At 40.5% G+C, this 18,206-nt stretch overlaps 1 long non-coding RNA gene across 5 annotated transcripts in view; it reads left to right on the top strand.

Annotated features, from left to right (window-relative positions):
* The first annotated feature begins 6,246 nt into the window (after positions 1-6,246).
* The window catches only part of LOC133251040 (uncharacterized), a 911,217-nt gene continuing 899,257 nt past the window's right edge, over positions 6,247-18,206 (top strand). For 2 of the 5 annotated variants that reach the window (XR_009737496.1, XR_009737498.1), the window contains exon 1: positions 6,247-7,539. This is a non-coding gene — a long non-coding RNA (uncharacterized LOC133251040). Of the gene's footprint in view, positions 7,540-10,335; positions 11,195-18,206 lie in introns of those variants that run through there. The other 3 variants (XR_009737499.1, XR_009737501.1, XR_009737500.1) reach the window with 2 other exon arrangements.

Genomic DNA, 18,206 nt, shown 5'->3' on the forward strand with positions numbered 1-18,206 from the left:
ATGGGGAAATAATGAAACAGTGAGAGACTATTTTCCTGGGCTCCACAAACACTGCAGATGGTTACTTAGCCATGAAATTAAAAGACACTTGCTCCTTGGAAGAAATGCTATGACCAACCTAGACAGCCTATTAAAAAGCAGAGACATTACTTTGCCAACAAAGATCCATCTAGTTAAAGCTATGGTTTTTCCAGTAGTCATGTATGGATGTGAGAGTTGGAGTATAAAGAAAGCCAAGTGCCAAAGAATTTACACTTTTGAACTGTGGTGTTGGAGAAGACTCCTGAGAGTCCTTTGGACTGCAGGGAGATCAAACCAGTTAAATCTAAGGGAAATCAGTCCTGAATATCCATTGGAAGGACTGATGCTGAAGCTCCAATACTTTGGCTACATGATGAGAAGAACTGACTCATTGGAAAAGACCCTGATGATGAGAAAGATTGAAGGAAGGAGGAGAAGGGGACGACAAAGGGTGAGATGGTTGGATGGCATCACTGACTCGATGGACATGAGTCTGAGCAAGCTCTGGGAGTTGGTGATGGATGGAGAAGCCTGGCATGCTGCAGTCCTTGGGCTCCCAAAGAGTTGAACACGACTGAATGACTGAACTGAACTAAACTGATAGATGTCCAGGCATCAGAGATTCTGCTCAAACTACAAGTGTCCTCTCCATGATTGTGGTAAACAGCCAAATGGTATCAACTTGGCAAATCAATATGGTGAGGAAATGCTAGCAGTGGCTACTCACTGGGGCTGAGTGCAAAGTGTTCTGTAAGGAAGAGAAATGCAGGTGTTATCAGACATTATCCAGATAGACTAAAAGGAGAGTCAGCCAGTCAGAGGCAAGTCTGAAGTACTCAGTGACCTTTAAACTGGGAGCCCAGTATAGGTTAGTATAAGCCTATTTACTTGTCTGCAATTGTATGTCTCTATGACAAAAATTTGACTTTTAGTAAGTTCATTGGTATAGGCTGAGGTCTTAATTTGCTATAAATGAACCATTTGCATTTCAAGGCCCAAACCTGTCTACTGTTTCCTTGACCCACCCCGTCTCCATCTCTTGTTGTCACTTGCACCTTTTCTCCTACTTTTTTCCCCCAGCACCAGGCATCGTGTGGGATCTTACTTCTCTGACCAGAGATTGAATCTGGGTCAGAAGTGTGGAGTCTTAACCACTAGGCCATCACGGAAGTCCCTCTTCTACCATTTGATTTAAATATTTTAAACCAGAGTCAGAGTAAACCAGAGACTAATAGAACACATGTTCCAGAGACAGTTTGTTTTGTTCTAGACAAGGTCCAGGACAAACAGAAGTAAAAAAGTGTCCCCACCCTGGGGGATCCAGTCCGATGATGCTGCACACGTGGGCACCCTCCATTACTTACTTCTCTGTGATAGTCATATTGTCTGCCTCTCTTGGACATCTAGGGCACTCCACGGTGATATAAACAGGATTCCCTCTAGAGAATTTAGATCTTTTCATTGCCAGTCTGACTTAGTCTCCTAAAACTTGGGTCTTCAGCTCTGAGAAGCAAAGGAACGGAAGGCTGTGACTGTGAACACTTTGACCTTGGCACTGTCTCATGACAAAGTGGTTTTGACTGGGCAACTTGGACAATATTAAAGGTGAGTTTCCACCAGTATTACTTGCAAAATAAGAATTAAAAGACTTCTTAGGGTTGTAGAGGCAGGTATGTGCTTTTTGAGAAAGGTAAGGAAATAAATTCCCTTATGAAATATTTATTGATTACTTTTTATATACTTGTTGTATCCCTTTTTATGGTTCTCCCTTCAACCATATGAGTGGACTTTGAGTGGCTGCCACCTGCTACCCCACCAAGAAGTTTCCTCCAGTTCCTCCTGTTCACTAGAGAATACAAAAGAACAATATAAAGTTATCCCCTTAGCCATACCTATTTGTGTCTGTAGGAACATGGTGGAAAGGAAATACTGATGCCTGGCTTGAAGCACAGCTTAACATCAGGATGAGGAAATTAATTAACCCATCCAGATTAGAGATAGAAGCAGGAAGCACACTTCCGAGTTCCAGACAGTTTTGAGCATCAGGATAATTTTAGAAAGAATAAGATATTTTGAAATTATGCAGTGATCTCTATTAAAGTGATAACAGCTGGTACAAACTTGACAAACCAAGGGATTTTATAGATGCTTAAAATTGCACACTTCCTGTGAAACCCGGCCAGATGAATATTAGTGATTATAGCAAAAGTACTTACTACTGTTAGATCAATACACAACCTGGTTGACCTATTTTTATAGATATATAAAAATAAGCTTATTTTTATCCCTGGTAGCTCAGCTGATAAAGAATCTGCCTGCAATGCAGGAGACTCCGGTTCGATTCCTAGGTTGGGAAGATTCACTGGAAAAGGGATAGGCTACCCACTCCAGTATAATGGTCTGGAGAATTCCATGGACATATACTCCAGGGGTTGCAAAGAGTCAGAATTGACTGAGCAACTTTCACTTTCAAAAATAAGTTTAGCAAAACTCAGTAAGATACATTGAATTGAAAGATAGAATGGAGGTGGATAGTAGGAGTCTGTGCAGTTTCACTAACCCCAGCCAACTGGCAATAATTGGTCAAGTGCCTTCTCCCCTGAGAGCAGGGGAACAAACGTGGCTGCCCATTGGTGAGCCTGCCCACTGCTCATAGGGCACGTTATTGGCTATATTTGACACTTGTGGAGTGTATTTCTCCCATGAGCTTTAATAATCATAGCCATGAATCTGAACCTCGCGACTGGTCAGTACTCCCTGGCCTGGACAGTAAATGCTCCAGGATTGCTTCATTATTTGTTTTCTGCCAAAGCTGTGTCCTTGAGGCCTTGCCGTATCTGTCTTGCAGCCCAAGGCTGTTATCTAGGCAGCACATTTCCATTTCTTTGAACATTATCTCTTTTGAATACTCCGCACTGAAAATGAGCCATTTTGAGGAGATTGCACCACAGTCATCGTCTTTCTGTGGGAGCCATAAGCAGTTTTGTCAGAATATGTCTAGTTTCAGCACCTTGTTATTGCCTTTTGTGTATCCGGGACACACAGCAGTACAGTCTTTCACTGGAACTTGAATACAATTCTTTAGTCAGAGATCACTTTAGTTTTCCTCCCCCTCTCCCAGACCCAAAACATCATTTAATTAGGTCTAGTGGTATGAATCCCCTTTCTCAAACGTGAGTCAAAGCCCGTTACTGCAACTGAGCACAAAACTCCCAGAATTCCCTCCGTGACCCCTCCCCAAGAGGCTGAACTCCGAGGACAATGGGACCAGGCTCTCCTGATGAAATGGGGCGCCGGCAGCCATTTTTCTCTGTGGCTCAGTGAGGAGGCCCAGTATTTACAGCGCCCTCACTGCTTGCCGACTCTTAGTGTTTTTCTTTTCAATTTGGATCTCGGCCTGTGCTGTGCCTCTCTCTTGAAGCATGTGCCATTATGATTTTAAAATAATGGGAAGAGCACTATGGCACTGCTCATTGGTGATATGACTCTCAAACTGTCTACAGATTGCCGAGTAAGTGAAATGTTTTGACAGAGAGAAATATGTGTTGTCAACATCGCTTTACCCACAGTTGAGAGGGGAAATTGAAACTGTGCTTCAGCAGGGTTCAGATGCTGATGACTAGCATGATCTCCTCAAAACAAATGACTACGGCTCATTTTGTTTTCCTTTATGCCTCATTCTTCTCTAATGAAATGCCCAATTAAAAGCATACCTCATGCACTTAAAAAAAAAAAAAAAGGCTTGGGAAGACTTCTGGGAAGGAGCAGTGACAGGAGCAATTCCTCTTTGAGGAAAAAATAGTAGTACACTTGTGTGAAGAAACAGGCTGTGTGGTGACCTCCTGTGTCCTGTGTGGAGAGTTTAAAGGAGACTCAAAAGTAGCCTTTTAAAGATAGAAGGTTGTGTATATATTCTGTGTGAGTGTGTGTGTGTGTGTGTGTGTGTGTGTGTGTGTGTGTATAAGAGAGAGAGAATGAGAAGGAAGGGGAGAGAGAGAAGGAGAGAAGGAGGGAGAAAGGAAAGATATGAATTATTTGTGATACATGAAACAACAGACACTGTAGAGTCTGTATCCCCAGGAGAGTGGTATGTTTAGGAGGACTTGTGAATTTATCTGTGGGATTAAGTGGAGTGCTGAACTCTGCAGCTGTGTGTTGTCTCCTAGCAAAATGAGGTTTGCTCTGTTCTCCTGGCAGATGTGTTCCTGTTAAGAGTGTGTTCAGAGTGGGAATGCAGGTAGCTCCCAGAGCCCTCCTGACCATTATCTTCACATTTAGTTCGGCATTGTGGAAGCTGCTCTCTAGTTTTTGTTATAGAACATCCTTGACAAGAGAAAATGTTGACAACTTTGCCTTTCTTGAGAATCACTAAAGAAACATTTCTTCTTGTCAGTCTCCCTTCATGTGCTGTGTAGCATAAAGAAAAGGGGACATTGCTTTGGGGAATAGCCTTGACTTTCAACATGCACTTAGCAACCAATATTTTCTTGAGCACCTACTGTGTGCAGGAATATTTTAATTGCTAGTCATTAAAGTCATATAAAAATGAAGGAAGTTAAGTTCCTATCTTTGGTAGCTAGGCACATTCTTTACTTTTCCTGGCTACAGAGCTTTATTGGGGTCAAATACATACACCCTCCTCCTCGTTCATGACCTCTCACTCCCACAGCTAGCTGCCACCCAGGGACTCCCACACATGCGTGGGGAACACATGTCCCTCTGAAATGGATAGGCAACCACCATACCAGCCTTATGCTCCCTTTACTGGGTCATAAGCCCTACAATAGGCACATTCTTATTTAAACAGTTAATTTCTTAATTGAGGAGGCCATGAAAGATATACTAGCTAAATCCTCTAGATTAAGTTCTACAAGGGCAGGGTTAGCCCTTGTTCATTAAGTGTCCATAGGTTCTAACCAGTACTGTATACATAATTGGGTCCTAATATATAATGGGTGACTCAAATGAGGTGAGCAGCAAAATAGTATTTTGTGTTTTTTTATTAGTCATGTGTATGAGAATCATGTGTATCAGGGGGAGCTCTGGCCCTGCTTTGAAGGGTCTTCATGTTATTGATGCTGTTTGGAGAGAGAGATATTCTCCAGCTGCTGGTGCTTACAAAGATCCAAGGTTTATATACACATGACATGGTGCGCACACACCCACCAACATTAAAGAAAATGGGGAAGGGATGCCTCCCTCTGTGTCCATACAGACACCCTGGATTATTGGCAATGAGTATCACTGTTTCTTTGATATTCTTTCCACACCACTTTATCTGCATGCAACAAAGATCAAGAAGGGTGGGGAAAAGAGAAGAACAAATTTGATTTGTCTCAGTTACCACACTCCCAAGTAAGTGTAAGTCCTCATGGCAGTTAGGCTTCTATAGAAGATAAGGGAAATAGGGGCTGGAGGACAATCTGACCATTGACACTCTCTTCAGTATTGCAAAATACTGCATGAATATAACACTTGTAAAGATAGTCATTGGGATCATCCTATTGAAGTAAAAAGTCATGGGCAGTTCCTGGATAGTAGGTCAAAATGAGCCTGTCCTTGAGGAAAAAATTAACCCTTCTGAACTTTAAGTTAGTTAATGTTGATGTTTAATGTTTTGTGGAAAAGTTATGATGATAGGAGGGTGGGGTGAGAGAAACTTGAGTGTCAGGAGTCTTTTCACCATTTTGAATGCCGCCATAATGTTTCCTGAGAATCCCAGGGACAGGGGAGCCTGGTGGGCTGCCATCTATGGGGTCGCACAAAGTCGGACACGACTGAAGCAACTTAGCAGCAGCATAATGTTTCCTGGATCAGGGTCTAAGAGTGAAGGGAAGATGTGTAGCCTCTGGCATGTATAAAGTCTATCCCATCTTTCAAGGAACCTTCCACATAAAGAGTGGCCTTGGGTGGACCATCCTGTGAACTGAAAAACACGTCTCCAGGGCTAGATGAATGCCGCCTGGAACTTGAACATGTGGCCAAGTTCTAGGATGATGAGGTAGGGAGAGGGCAAACAACCCAGGGGTTTATTCCTGTTTTTTTGTAGAATCATATAGGGCAATTTTTTTTAGCTAGTGGGATGAGGTGATAGAGTACAGAGAAGCTGGAAAATTACATTTCCCTGGTACAGGCTCTACCTATTGCCAGTAAGAATTTAGTTGACTGGTGTATAAGTGCTTTTACACTTGTAAACTTGACATGAGACCCACATGAAAGAGGTTTTCAAATGTTTGGCTTTGTTTATCCTGCCTGAGGAGAACTCCTGGACTTTTTTACTATCCTTTTTGGAAAAAGACAACTGAGCTGGCAACCCTAAACTGATACTGATAAAGCAAGTATACCGGGCAGAATATCTGAGTTTTAAAAAATGATTCTTGCCTTAGGAAATGTTGTTCATATGTTTCTTGGATTTCTGATAATATGCATTTCTAGATAAGTGAATTTAGGAACCATTATTATCACCATTTTTCTTATAGGAAATCTTTGGGTAAATTGTAACAAGTTCTCTTTTGCTCTTTCCATTTGCCATTTGCTTGCTATTCAGGGAATAAAAAGAACACAATTCCAAGCATAACCTTGGGCATGTGACTTACCAGTTTTAAGTCTGTCATCTATGAAATGTCAGGGTTGGACCCAGTGACTCCTGAGGTCCCTGATCTGGATGCAGGAAGAGGAACGTGAAGCTGTGTGTATACTTCCTGTCATGGTTTTCATTTCCTTAGTGGTGAAGGAATACTTTTTCATAGATGCAGGCCTTCAAATAGTGTTTTCTCCTTTTTGCTCTAAAGAAAGATTTTCAACTTTGGAAAAACCATTCTGGATAAAATGGAACAATTAAAAAATGCTATTGAAACATTATTTTTAGGTCTGCATATTATTTCACAAAGCATTATTTTGTCGCTTCTTTGTAAAAAGACTTAGGCAGCTTGTTTCTCTGGCTTTCATCAAATATCGTTTTTCCTTCCTGTTCAAAATAAGCTGCTTCCTTTTTCCTGGCCAGATAAAAGCCTGTGTATTCTGCTTTTCCTGATATCAGCCCGGTGATGGCAGTACCAGGGTTCACATCACTCCAGACTGTCAATTTCAAAGGCTAGTTTGGAAACAGAGGGATGAAAAACAAGCTTCAGTTCTTTTGTTCAGCTTTCTCCAGGACGTACTGTGTATTATCTCAGAAAACCCATTCAGAAGCAGACTGTTTGCTTCCCTGACTTGGCACCAAATCAAGAAGTGGCACATAATGTATTGTGTTTATTATGCATCATTTTGCCGCTGACACTGGGGCCATCAAATATTGGTAAATTTACAGCCAGGGAGGTCCAGCATCATGCCTGAAGTGAAGGACAAAGTATTGTGTTATTCATCTCCAGGCTCTGGCCCTTTGTGATCAGACAGTGAGCAATATACTTATCAAAGTCAAAATAACCTTCACTTTAGGAAATATACTTGTCCTTAATTGCCAGAATAAGAATGCATAAACAGCTTCTCTCTTGATAATGGAATGGAGCCTGAGTTGATGTAAGTGTTGAGTATTTTGTAATTTGTTCATAGTAGTGTGCTCGATTAAATTTTAATTCACAAATTATGTGCGTATTATACTGCAGAGGTAGAAAAATTGGGGGAGTTTAAAATGTGTGGTCTAAATATGCATATCATATTTATGATATACCTGTGCATACTTATGATTTTTTTCTTTTGAGTCAAAGCTAAGGTGATACTTCTATTTCTATGCCCTAGTCCATAGCAGTTAAAAGCCTGGAGTCAGAGGATGTGAGTTGCAATCTCTAACTCCTTCTGTGATGCTACCCTATACCTTCTTTTACTCTTTGTAATATAGCAGTAACAAGAATAGTACCCACCTCTGAGGTGTTTCGAGAGTTAAATGAGACTACATATATGAAAAATTGCTTAGTGGAGTACCTGGTACATTATAAGAACTTGAGGAAAATTTGCCTTTATTATTACCATTCCCTCTAAGTGCACTTTTCTGATAGCTCGGTTGGTAAAGAATCTGCCTGCAATGCAGGAGATTCTGGTTTGATTCCTGGGTTGGGAAGATCTGCTGGAGAAGGGATAGGCTATCCACTCCAGTATTCTTGAGGCTTCAGCTGGTAAAGAATCCACCTGCAATGTGGGAGACCTGGGTTTGGTCCCTGGGTTGGGAAGATCCCTTGGAGAAGGGAAAGGCTACCCACTCCAGTATTATGGCCTGGAGAATTCCATGGACTGTATAGTCCATAGGGTCACAAAGAGTCGGGCATGACTGAGTGACTTTCACTCCTTCCATTGTATATGTGTGTGTGTGTATACATATATGTATGTTTGTTAAGGTATGAGATCGTCCTTGGGAGGCATATAGTTTTGAGAACCTGACTGAAATGACTCAGGAAGCATAGCAAAGCAGTAAAAACAATTCTTAGTTGATAAGGCATTTGCTTACTGTACTTACCTCAAGTTGAACCTACCCTGTTTAAAAAGGTGTCACTGTTAATCTATAGCTAGTGACTGAGCATTTAAAGGTAAGGGTGTTTATTTGGAAATTGGCAGATTTGGGAAGGTAGTAACACTTGTGTCTATGAGCTGCTGTTTGGCCGAATGTAAACAACAAAACACAAAAATATGAACTCCAATGCTCTTCTGGGAAACAGGGACAACCTCTAAGAATTTGGTCATTCTTCCTGGCTGAGTCCTGGAGGTTACATGAGTTGACAATCATCCTCTTACCAGTAAAGCCAGAGTGAGAGCATTTGCTTCCTTGGGTTGTCAAAATTCCTTTGTGATATTGGCGGGTGTGTTGTTAGATGGTGAATTAGAGAAATGGACCAGAAAAGAGAAATACTGGGAAGTAAAATGATTGGCCATTTTATTTACAGAACAGTTGGCCTGAGAGGTTTCTGTTGTTGTTGTTGTTACCGTTTTTCACTTATGTCTGTAGGATTAAGTTTAGGCAAATGAAGTGTTCATGAGCTCTAATTTCAGACCAATAATGTGTTAAAAAAACCACAAGACAAGCAGTATAGATAATTCTGTTTGAAATGAAAATTGCAGTTTGAATATTTTTATCTCCTCCTTTGCCCTCTTTCTTTAGCCTAAGTAAAACAGATAGGGAGAACTGTTAGAATCTGCTCACGATTCATCACATACACACACATGCACACACACACACTCCAAAAACACAAACCAAAAGTCTTACCCAAATCCACTGAAAAGTTTCCATCCAAGCTACATGTTTATCACATAAAAATTACTTGACTTTCATAAGAACCACTATTCAAGAGGAACCATAATGTGTATTAATAGGTGAAGAAAGCTTTCTTGGGAAGGACCATAAAACCTTGGAAGTCATAAACTCTGGAAATAGATTTCAGAACAAAAGTGCTATGAAAGCCCAGAGCACAGGCTAAGTTCGTGTGGGGCCGACTAAGGAAAGTTTTTTGAAACTGAATTGCCGAGTTGTCATCTGGGCTCCTCCACCTCTACCTCTTTCTTTTCCTTTTAGCCCACTTGTTGCTTTCTGAATTTAGCCCTGTGGTTAATACAGAATATACAATTTAATGAAATAGTAAAATTTTGGCTCGATAATCTTTTTTAAAGATTTCACTATAAATTTTCATGATATGTCTTTGTTAACATTTTGGACTGAACAAGGAACTCTTCAAGTTAGTGTGTTCCCCTTCAGAGGCACAGCTCTATCCAGAAGTTATGCCTTGTAGACATGTTTGTCTCTTTGGGGCCTGGGGGAAGGCCAGCTCTGGCTTGCCCCGTGTACACCTTGGAAGTCTAGAAACCATTCCGTGTGAAAGTTAACTTTCCAAATGGCCTCCTTCTTTCCTAACATCACAGCCAGAGCCTGTGTTTTCACAATATTTGTAAGACCACTGAGAAATGTTTGTTGCCAGATTTACAGCTCTGATCTGTACACATTCACACTGGGTCCTCGCTAGAGTTCCTGCCGAGCTCTGGGGGCCCTACCACGACCTCCCACAGTGCGGCCGCAGCACATGTGTTTCCTGAGCAGACTCGGTGCTGCTGTCTGTGTGCACGTTTTCAGTCTATAAATCCTCCATATTCCTGTGCCTGTTTTCTGGGCCTCCAGCCCATACTCTATCATATGTTAGAATGCCACATTTCCCCAGAGAGTTTAGTCCTCCTGCCTAGACTGTGTGGATAAACCTCCAGGTGCTAAACAGGAAGGTCTGTAGCCCATACAATGCTCTCCTTTGACCAGGGTACCCCAGGACAGGGCTAAAGCTCTTTGTGGACTGATGCATTCAGCTGCGCCCCATGGTGGGGTGTGTGACCACTCTGTTTTGACTATGGAAGGTGGCAGTGTGTTTGTTTTGGGTTTGTGTAACAGCTTTTTTTTTTTTTTTTTTCCATTCCAGTAGGATGATTGGCATTGGCAGCACCAGCAGTGAAACCATCTCCTATAGAAAGACAAGGCATAGCTTTAATAAAAAGTTGATGATTGGGAATGAGTCCTCGGAGATGGGAAAGCAAAATGTCACATGTGTTAGTTTTAATCACTCGATTCATTTTTTTTTTCCACTGGGATTTTAACAGTCGTAACATCCTCAAGTTTAAAATCCTGAAAGGAGAACAAGTCAGTGGGGAACCTGGGGTTGTGAGAAAGAAATAGAGCGAGACAAATGCTGAGTGTAGTGTGGGTAGTGGTAATGTGTTGCATCGTAAATATAGGACAAGAAAGGTGGTGAAGGTGGATGAGAGTACAAATTAAGGGAAAGGGAGGCACCTCTTCGTTGGATTGCTCACTTGACGATGGGGATGGTACTTGGAGAGATCAGAGGGGAAGAAGAGGGTGGAAGGGAAAAGGGTATCCCAGACAAGATCCTGGAACCACAGACAAAATGCTTATTACATTTTGAGCAAGACCATAGAGCTCCTCCCTGCTTCATTCCTCACATCTTCACAGATGGCTTACTCTGTGCCAGGGACTGTGCCCTCGGGATACTAGCTTGTCATCATTAGTCACATCTACATCTTTATTAAATGTTTCCATCAGTCCATGCTTGCTAGGTGCTCCAAGGGAGTTAATGGGAGTCAGCAGTGGCCTCTCTGAATTCTGTGGAAAAGACAAGATGCGTATGCTTCCTCTGTTACAGTGTTCAGTGTTTGCAAATGAATAGTTGTGCATTGTTATGCAAATACCAAGGTAATAGAATGTGTGTAAATTACAATAAGTGCAATTACTCACAGGAAAATTTGTTGGCGCTTAGTTATGTTATTGTGTTCACTGCAGATTATAGCCTGTTACTTTCTGTTCCTCTAATATACTTTACCCACTTAAGTTTTGAAATAGAAATGAAATGCTGGGGTATCATCATTTTACAAGAAAGATATATCTGTTTCTTCTATTGCGTTAGACAGGTTAATATGTTTTTGCATTTTATAACAGGGAACTTTATTAGCATGATGAAATTAATGCATTCAAGGCAATATCTTCTGAACCAGTTGTTACCAGTAGATAAAGTCTGATGTGGTAATTGCTGACTGAATGTTAGATCAGGGTTATTACTGAAGTAAAATCATTCACTGTGGGATGATCAGAGCTACAATATTCTGAATGATAAAAGAGCTGCCTTTACTTGCTAGTTTTAATTAGCTGTTAAAGAGGTGTCCTGGGTGATTTTGAAAGGCCCATCTTATCAATATTGTTATTTAGAAATGAATTACAATATTGTTACAGAGCCTGCTAATGTTTCTATCATTAAAGGTCTATCATTGTTTCCATTATGATTCTGTTATTTGAAGGCTTTGCAGACATGGCTTAAATATTCCTTTCAAAGCTTTGTGTGTATCTTTTTAAAAAATGCTTTCTATGATCTTAAAATCACCAGAGTTACTCTTTATGGATGGACCATTATTGATCTTATTTGTTCATTTGACAATGTCCGGCTTCGGTCCTTTAAAAAAAAGGAAGCTTAATTTTATAGAAGGAAATGACTTCTTGCCTTTATCCATTGATTGATTGTGTTTGGAGGTGAGTCTTGATCACCCTTGAAAATCTTCATGAGTAGATTTGATGTAATATATAGGCTTTTCTGATATTAATGCTTTGAAATATTAATACAGTTTCCAGAAGTATCTAATTTGTGATCTGACGTGGCCCTGAGTGAAATTTCCAAATTAGTCAGTTTCTGAATAAGTGTAAATAGAAAGTTTTTTTTTAAAGAAATTAACAAATTGTGGTTATTTGGCTGCTCTGGGTCTTACTTGTGGCACACAGGATCTTCCATCTTCTTTGCAGCATGTGGGATCTTTTTTAGTTGTGGCATGAGGATCTTTAGTTGGGGCATGTGGGATCTAGTTTCTCGACCAAGGATCAAATCTGGGTCCCCTGCATTGGGAATTCACCCAATGGCCCTGCACCCTACATTGGGCACTGCACCACCAGGGAAGTCCCAAAATAGAAACAAGTTTGAAGAAAAATATTCCCCAAAAGATTAGAGCCCACGTTAAATGTCTGTTACTGAATAATCTGTTTGCAAAACCGCAGTTCTCTAGGTTAAATCGTATTTGTGTTCCCTGCATTTACACTGTTACATCATTTCCCAGGTACAACTGAAGGCCTGTGGCCTTTGGATTCATGGTTGTGCAAACCTTGGGTTGTGTTAATATCGTTACTTGTTCCATGTTTTTAATGAAGTGTAGTTTATTTATGGTATTATATTAGTTTTAGACGTACAGTGTGGTTGAGTGGGCTTCCCTGGTGACTCAGTGGTGACGAAGCTGCAGGTCAATGCGGGTGATGTGGATTCAATCCCTGGGTCAGAAAGATCCCCTAGAAGAGGAAATGGCAACCCAGTCCAGTATTAGTGTGTGGGAAACACCATGGGCAGAGGAGCCTGGTGGGTTGGAGTCTGTGGGGTCACAAAGGCTCACACACACTTAGTGGCTGAGCACGCATGCATAGTGCTGCGGGATTTTCTGGATGAGACTCCATTATAGGTTATTATGAGATAACAGGTGTATTTTTCTGTACTATACAGTATATCCTTGTTGCTTATCCATTTTATTTATAGTAGTTTGTATCTCTTAATCCCAAACTCTCAAATACTGCTACCGTTTATATCAGAGAATGTTTCACCTGTGTTCTCTTCTAGGAGTTTTATAGTTTCGCATTTAGGTCTTTAAACCATTTGGAGTTTATTTTTGTATATGGTGTGAGAGAATGTTGTAATCTCATTGTTTTACATGTGGCTGTCTAGTTTTCCCAGCACGACTTGTTAAAGATACTGTCTTTTCTGCTCTGTATACTCTTGCCTCCCTTGTCATAGATTAGTAGGCTGCAGGTGTATGGGTTTCTTGTAACTTTAGGTCTATCAGGTACCTATATACAAAAAAGATCTTCACAACCCAGATAATCATGATGGAGTGATCACTCACCTAGAGCCAGACATCCTGGAATGCAAAGTCAAGTGGGCCTTAGAAAGCATCACTATGAACAAAGCTAATGGAGGTGGTGTAGTTCCAGTGGAGCTCTTTCAAATCCTAAAGGATGATGCTGTGAAAGTGCTGCACTCAATATGCCAGCAAATTTGGAAAACTCAGAAGTGGCCACAGGACTGGAAAAGGTCCGTTTTCATTCCAATCCCAAAGAAAGGCAATGGCAAAGAATGCTCAAACTACTGCACAGTTGCACTCATCTCTCACATTAGAAAAGTAATGCTCAAAATTCTCCAAGCTAGGTTCAACAGTATGTGAACTATGAACTTCAAGATGTTTAAGCTGGATTTAGAAAAGGCAGAGGTACCAGAGATCAAATTGCCAACATCTGTTGGATCATCGAAAAAGCAAGAGTTCCAGAAAAACATTTACTTCTGCTTTACTGACTATGCCAAACCTTTGACTATGTGGCTTGCAACAAACTGTGGAAAATTCTTCAACAGTTGGGAATACCAGACCACCTGACCTGCCTCCTGAAAAATCTGTATGCAAGTCAAGAAGCAACAGATAGAACTGGACCTGGAACAACAGACTGGTTCCAAATAGGAAAAGGAGTACATCAGGGCTATATATGTCACCCTGCTTATTTAACTTATATGCAGAGTACATCATGCGAAACGCTGGGCTGGATGAAGCACAAGGTGGAATCAAGATTGCCCAGAAAAATATCAATAACCTCAGATATGCAGATGACACCACCCTTATGGTAGAAAGTGAAGAATAACTAAATAGCCTCTTGATGACAATGAAAGAGGAGAGTTGAAAGAGGAAAAGTTGGCTTTAAGCTCAACATTAAGAAAACTAAGACCATTGCATCTGGTCCCATCACTTCATGGCAAATAGATGGGGAAACAGTGGAAACAGTGACAGACTTTATTTTTTGGGGGGCTCCAAAATCACTGCAGATAGTGACTGCAGCAATGAAATTAAAAGATACTTGCTCCTTGGAAAAAGGACAGCTTATTAAAAAGCAGAGACATTACTTTGCCAACAAAGGTCCATCTAGTCAAAGCTATGATTTTTCCAGTAGTCATGTATGGATGTAAGAGTTGGACTATAAAGAAAGCTGAGTGCTGAAAAATTGATACTGTTGAACTGCGGTGTTGGAGAAGACTCTTGAGAGTCCCTTGGACAGCAAGGAAATCCAACCAGTCCATCCTAAAGGAAATCAGTTCTGAATATTCATTGGAAGGACTGATGTTGAAGCTGAAACTCTAATACTTTGGCCACCTGATGCAAAGAACTGAATCATTTGAAAAGACCCTGATGTTGGGAAAGATTGAAGGCGGGAGGAGAAGGGGATGACAGAGGATGATGTAGTTGGATGGCATCACTAACGCGATGGACATGAGTTTGAGTGGGCTCCAGGAGTTGGTGATGGACCAGGAGGCCTGGCGTGCTGCAGTCCATGGGGTCACAAAGTCGGACAGACTGAGTGACTGACCTGGCTGACTGACTGAGGTTCCCATACTTCTATACTTAACAAAGTCCATTTCTAAGGAAGTGAAAGAGCTTTCACAAAAATTTTGTTTTCAAATTGAAGGGATTGTAGAAATTACTTACTCTTATTTATGGCTTACAATTGAGAAAAATGAGACCAAAAGACATTTCTTTAAGAGTCAAATGTCTATTTAATTCAAAGACCCTGCATGATAATCTAGTCTCACCTAACAGCATTTGTTTCTGCTAACTGCTCACCTTGTATTGTTATTGAATATATATGAATAGATAAAGGGAGAAGAGAGAAAGAGAGAGATGGAAGTAATAAAGTAAATTAGATGATAAGTCACTCACTCTTAAGACCAAACTTCTACATCTTCATATAGAGTTGAACAGATTGTGATTTCCAGTTTATTTGACTCAGTGGGATAAGCTGGTAGGCTTCAGGGGTCGTGGCTTTCTGAGAATAATGTACAGTTTGCATCACAGAAATCCTTGGAGATAATGAGTCCCAATTAGCAGAGAAGAGATTTTCTTGCCACTTAAGGGTACTATTAATTTGAGTGCAAGTGTGTCCATTTCCACTTTAGTAGCTACAATAAAACTGTTGAAAATCCCAAATAACTGGTACCATATTTACAGTTTATTGCAATAATATGTTGGTGCCAGGATTGCCCATAAATTATTACAATTTGTTTTTTCTTTTTTTTTTTTTACTCTTTCTCATATTATTGTATAGTTTTGCAACTTGACAAGATTTATTTGTGGTCTCTGGAGAGATATATTACTTCTAGTCCTGACAGAGCTAGTCAATGCCTCAAGGAATTTGTCTTTATGTAGCAAAATAATTCCTGGAGGAGATTTTGAGATAACTGTCCTTTTGAAGGCATGGGGTGCCTTAAGTTGTGTTATCCTGGTTATCTACATCTTCTAAAGTTGTGCTTTTCAACTGTGGGGGTATGTTAGAATCAAGAGAGGATCTTGTATGAAGAACCAATGCCTGGGCCCCACCCCTGGTGACTCTATCCAGGGATGAGACCCGGGCATTGGTAGTCTTTAAAAGTTCCCCAGATAATTCAGCAAGGGTTGAGAACTGCTCATTGGCACATTATGGCTCTGTTCTAACATTGCATAATTAGAGGAGATCCTTTTATCATGGGAGAAATCACCCATGATGTAGCAGTCTAGGAGCTCTTGTGAAGAAAGAGCTGGAACTGACAGTTTCATTGTAGATGGCCTCAATATGATGGTTGAGTGTGTTAATACTTATGTTCTGTTTTAACCTAATGGCCTAACTATAACTTATTTATGTCTAACTTGACAACAGTAAAAAGTATGAAAGTCAAATTGACTACAGCAATGTATATTACTCAAGGAAATGAAATTTTTAGTTATTTCTCTTCCTTTACTATGAGATTCAATCAATATTGTGTGACTTCTACTTATGTTAATAAATAGATGTTTCAAGATTGTCATTCACTGAGTCAAAATATTTGTTTTATCCTTTTACTAATTAGGTACCAGAACAGTCTGACAAAGCAACACATCAGTATCTTCACAACCAAAATTCACTGTGAAAGTGAAAGTCTCTTGGTCATGTCTGACTCTTTGTGACCCATGGACTGTATAGTCCATGGAATTCTCTGGGCCAGAGTTCTGGAGTGGGTAGCCTTTCCTTTCTCCAAGGGATCTTCCCAACCCAGGGATCGAACCCAGGTCTCCCACATTGCAGGTGGATTCTTTACCAGCTGAGCCACAAGGGAAGCCCCAAACACTGTGGAAATGAACAAATCATTTTTTTAAGAGTTACTTTTGGCACCTGCAAATCTTTGAAACAAATGCTTTAAAGTGTCATGTGACAGGAAATTATATTTCCAATAAAGGAAGTCTGACACTTTTTAATCTTGTTGGATAATAGGCATTAGAAAACTGATCGTGATGACTCTAGAGTTTCTAATATAATTACCAAACTTGAGTGCTGTGTTAGTTTTTAAGATACAGACTTCCAAATCAGAGAATTTTTGATAATATTTGTAAAGGATATACAAGATGAAGAATGACTAAAAATAACCAAAGAATTATTTATAATAGAGAAAATTAAAGAAGTAAAAGCCCCTGACAGAAGGGGATAGTTAGCAATTATGGCCTATCCATATGATGAAATGTTATAACGTGGATTAAAGTTTTTTAAATACAGTGGGAAAATGCTCATATCATGTAGAGAAAAAGCTGGATAAAACACAATAGCAATAATATGATCCTCTCTAAATTGCACAGATATTCCCTTGACTCTTTTTCTTCATCCCCTGGTTACTTCAGGGTGATGGCAAAGTCAAGGAGATCAGCAGACTGTCTCTCTTGCTCTGGACGCTGACCAGGCACAGGTATTTGAGGAGCTGCTTTCTCAAGGCCTGGGTTTCCAATTTGTGGTGATTCCTTCCAAGCATGATGCTAGAATACCTGGGCTTATTAATGTGGGTATGTAACTAAGAGATTTTCTCTCTGGCAATGACTTGGACCAAAGTCAACTGGAGAAGTAAATGATAATTCACCTGTCAATCCCTACAGCTCTTTTACCTAATGGGAGTCATCATTTCCACCCACAGTGTCATTCTTTCAGCACAACATACCTCTTAAACCCCTCCAAAATCTTCTCCCAGGGTAAAGCTTTCTAGGCCAAATATATTTACTTTTACTTCCATGGCTTGTTGGTGTTTTTTTTTTTTTTTTCTCATTTGTGGTTGATTTTTCTCATATAATAGAATGTAGTGTTTTTCCAAGTGTGGTTCCCTGGGCCTGCAGCATCAGCATCACCAGGAATTTAACCTTTGAAAAGTGGTTACTGAGGCTTCCCCGATGACTTAGTGGTAAAGAATCTGCCTGCGAATGCAGGAGATATGGGTTCAGTCCCTGGTCCAGGAGGATCCGACATGCCGCAGAGCAACTGAGCCTGTATGCCACAACTATTGAACCTGTGCTCTAGAGCCCAGGAGCTGCAACTATTCAGCCCTTGTGCTGCAACTATTGAGCCCATGCAGAAGCCATCCAGTAAGCCTGCACACCACAACTAGGGAGAAGCCCTCACTCACCACAGCTAGAGAAAAGCCCCTGTGGCACAAGGATCCAGCACAGCCATGAATAAATAATTTTTTAAAATGGCTACTAGTTAACTAGAGCATCTTTCTTTCCTTTATAATATTTCTCCCTCAACAGTTTATAGAATTATCATAGCTAAAATGTAGGTAGCTATGTTTTATTGCACATTCTTCCATGTGTTT

This window comes from Bos javanicus, chromosome 7 (assembly GCF_032452875.1).
Source record: "Bos javanicus breed banteng chromosome 7, ARS-OSU_banteng_1.0, whole genome shotgun sequence".
Classification (NCBI taxonomy): Eukaryota; Metazoa; Chordata; class Mammalia; order Artiodactyla; family Bovidae; genus Bos; species Bos javanicus.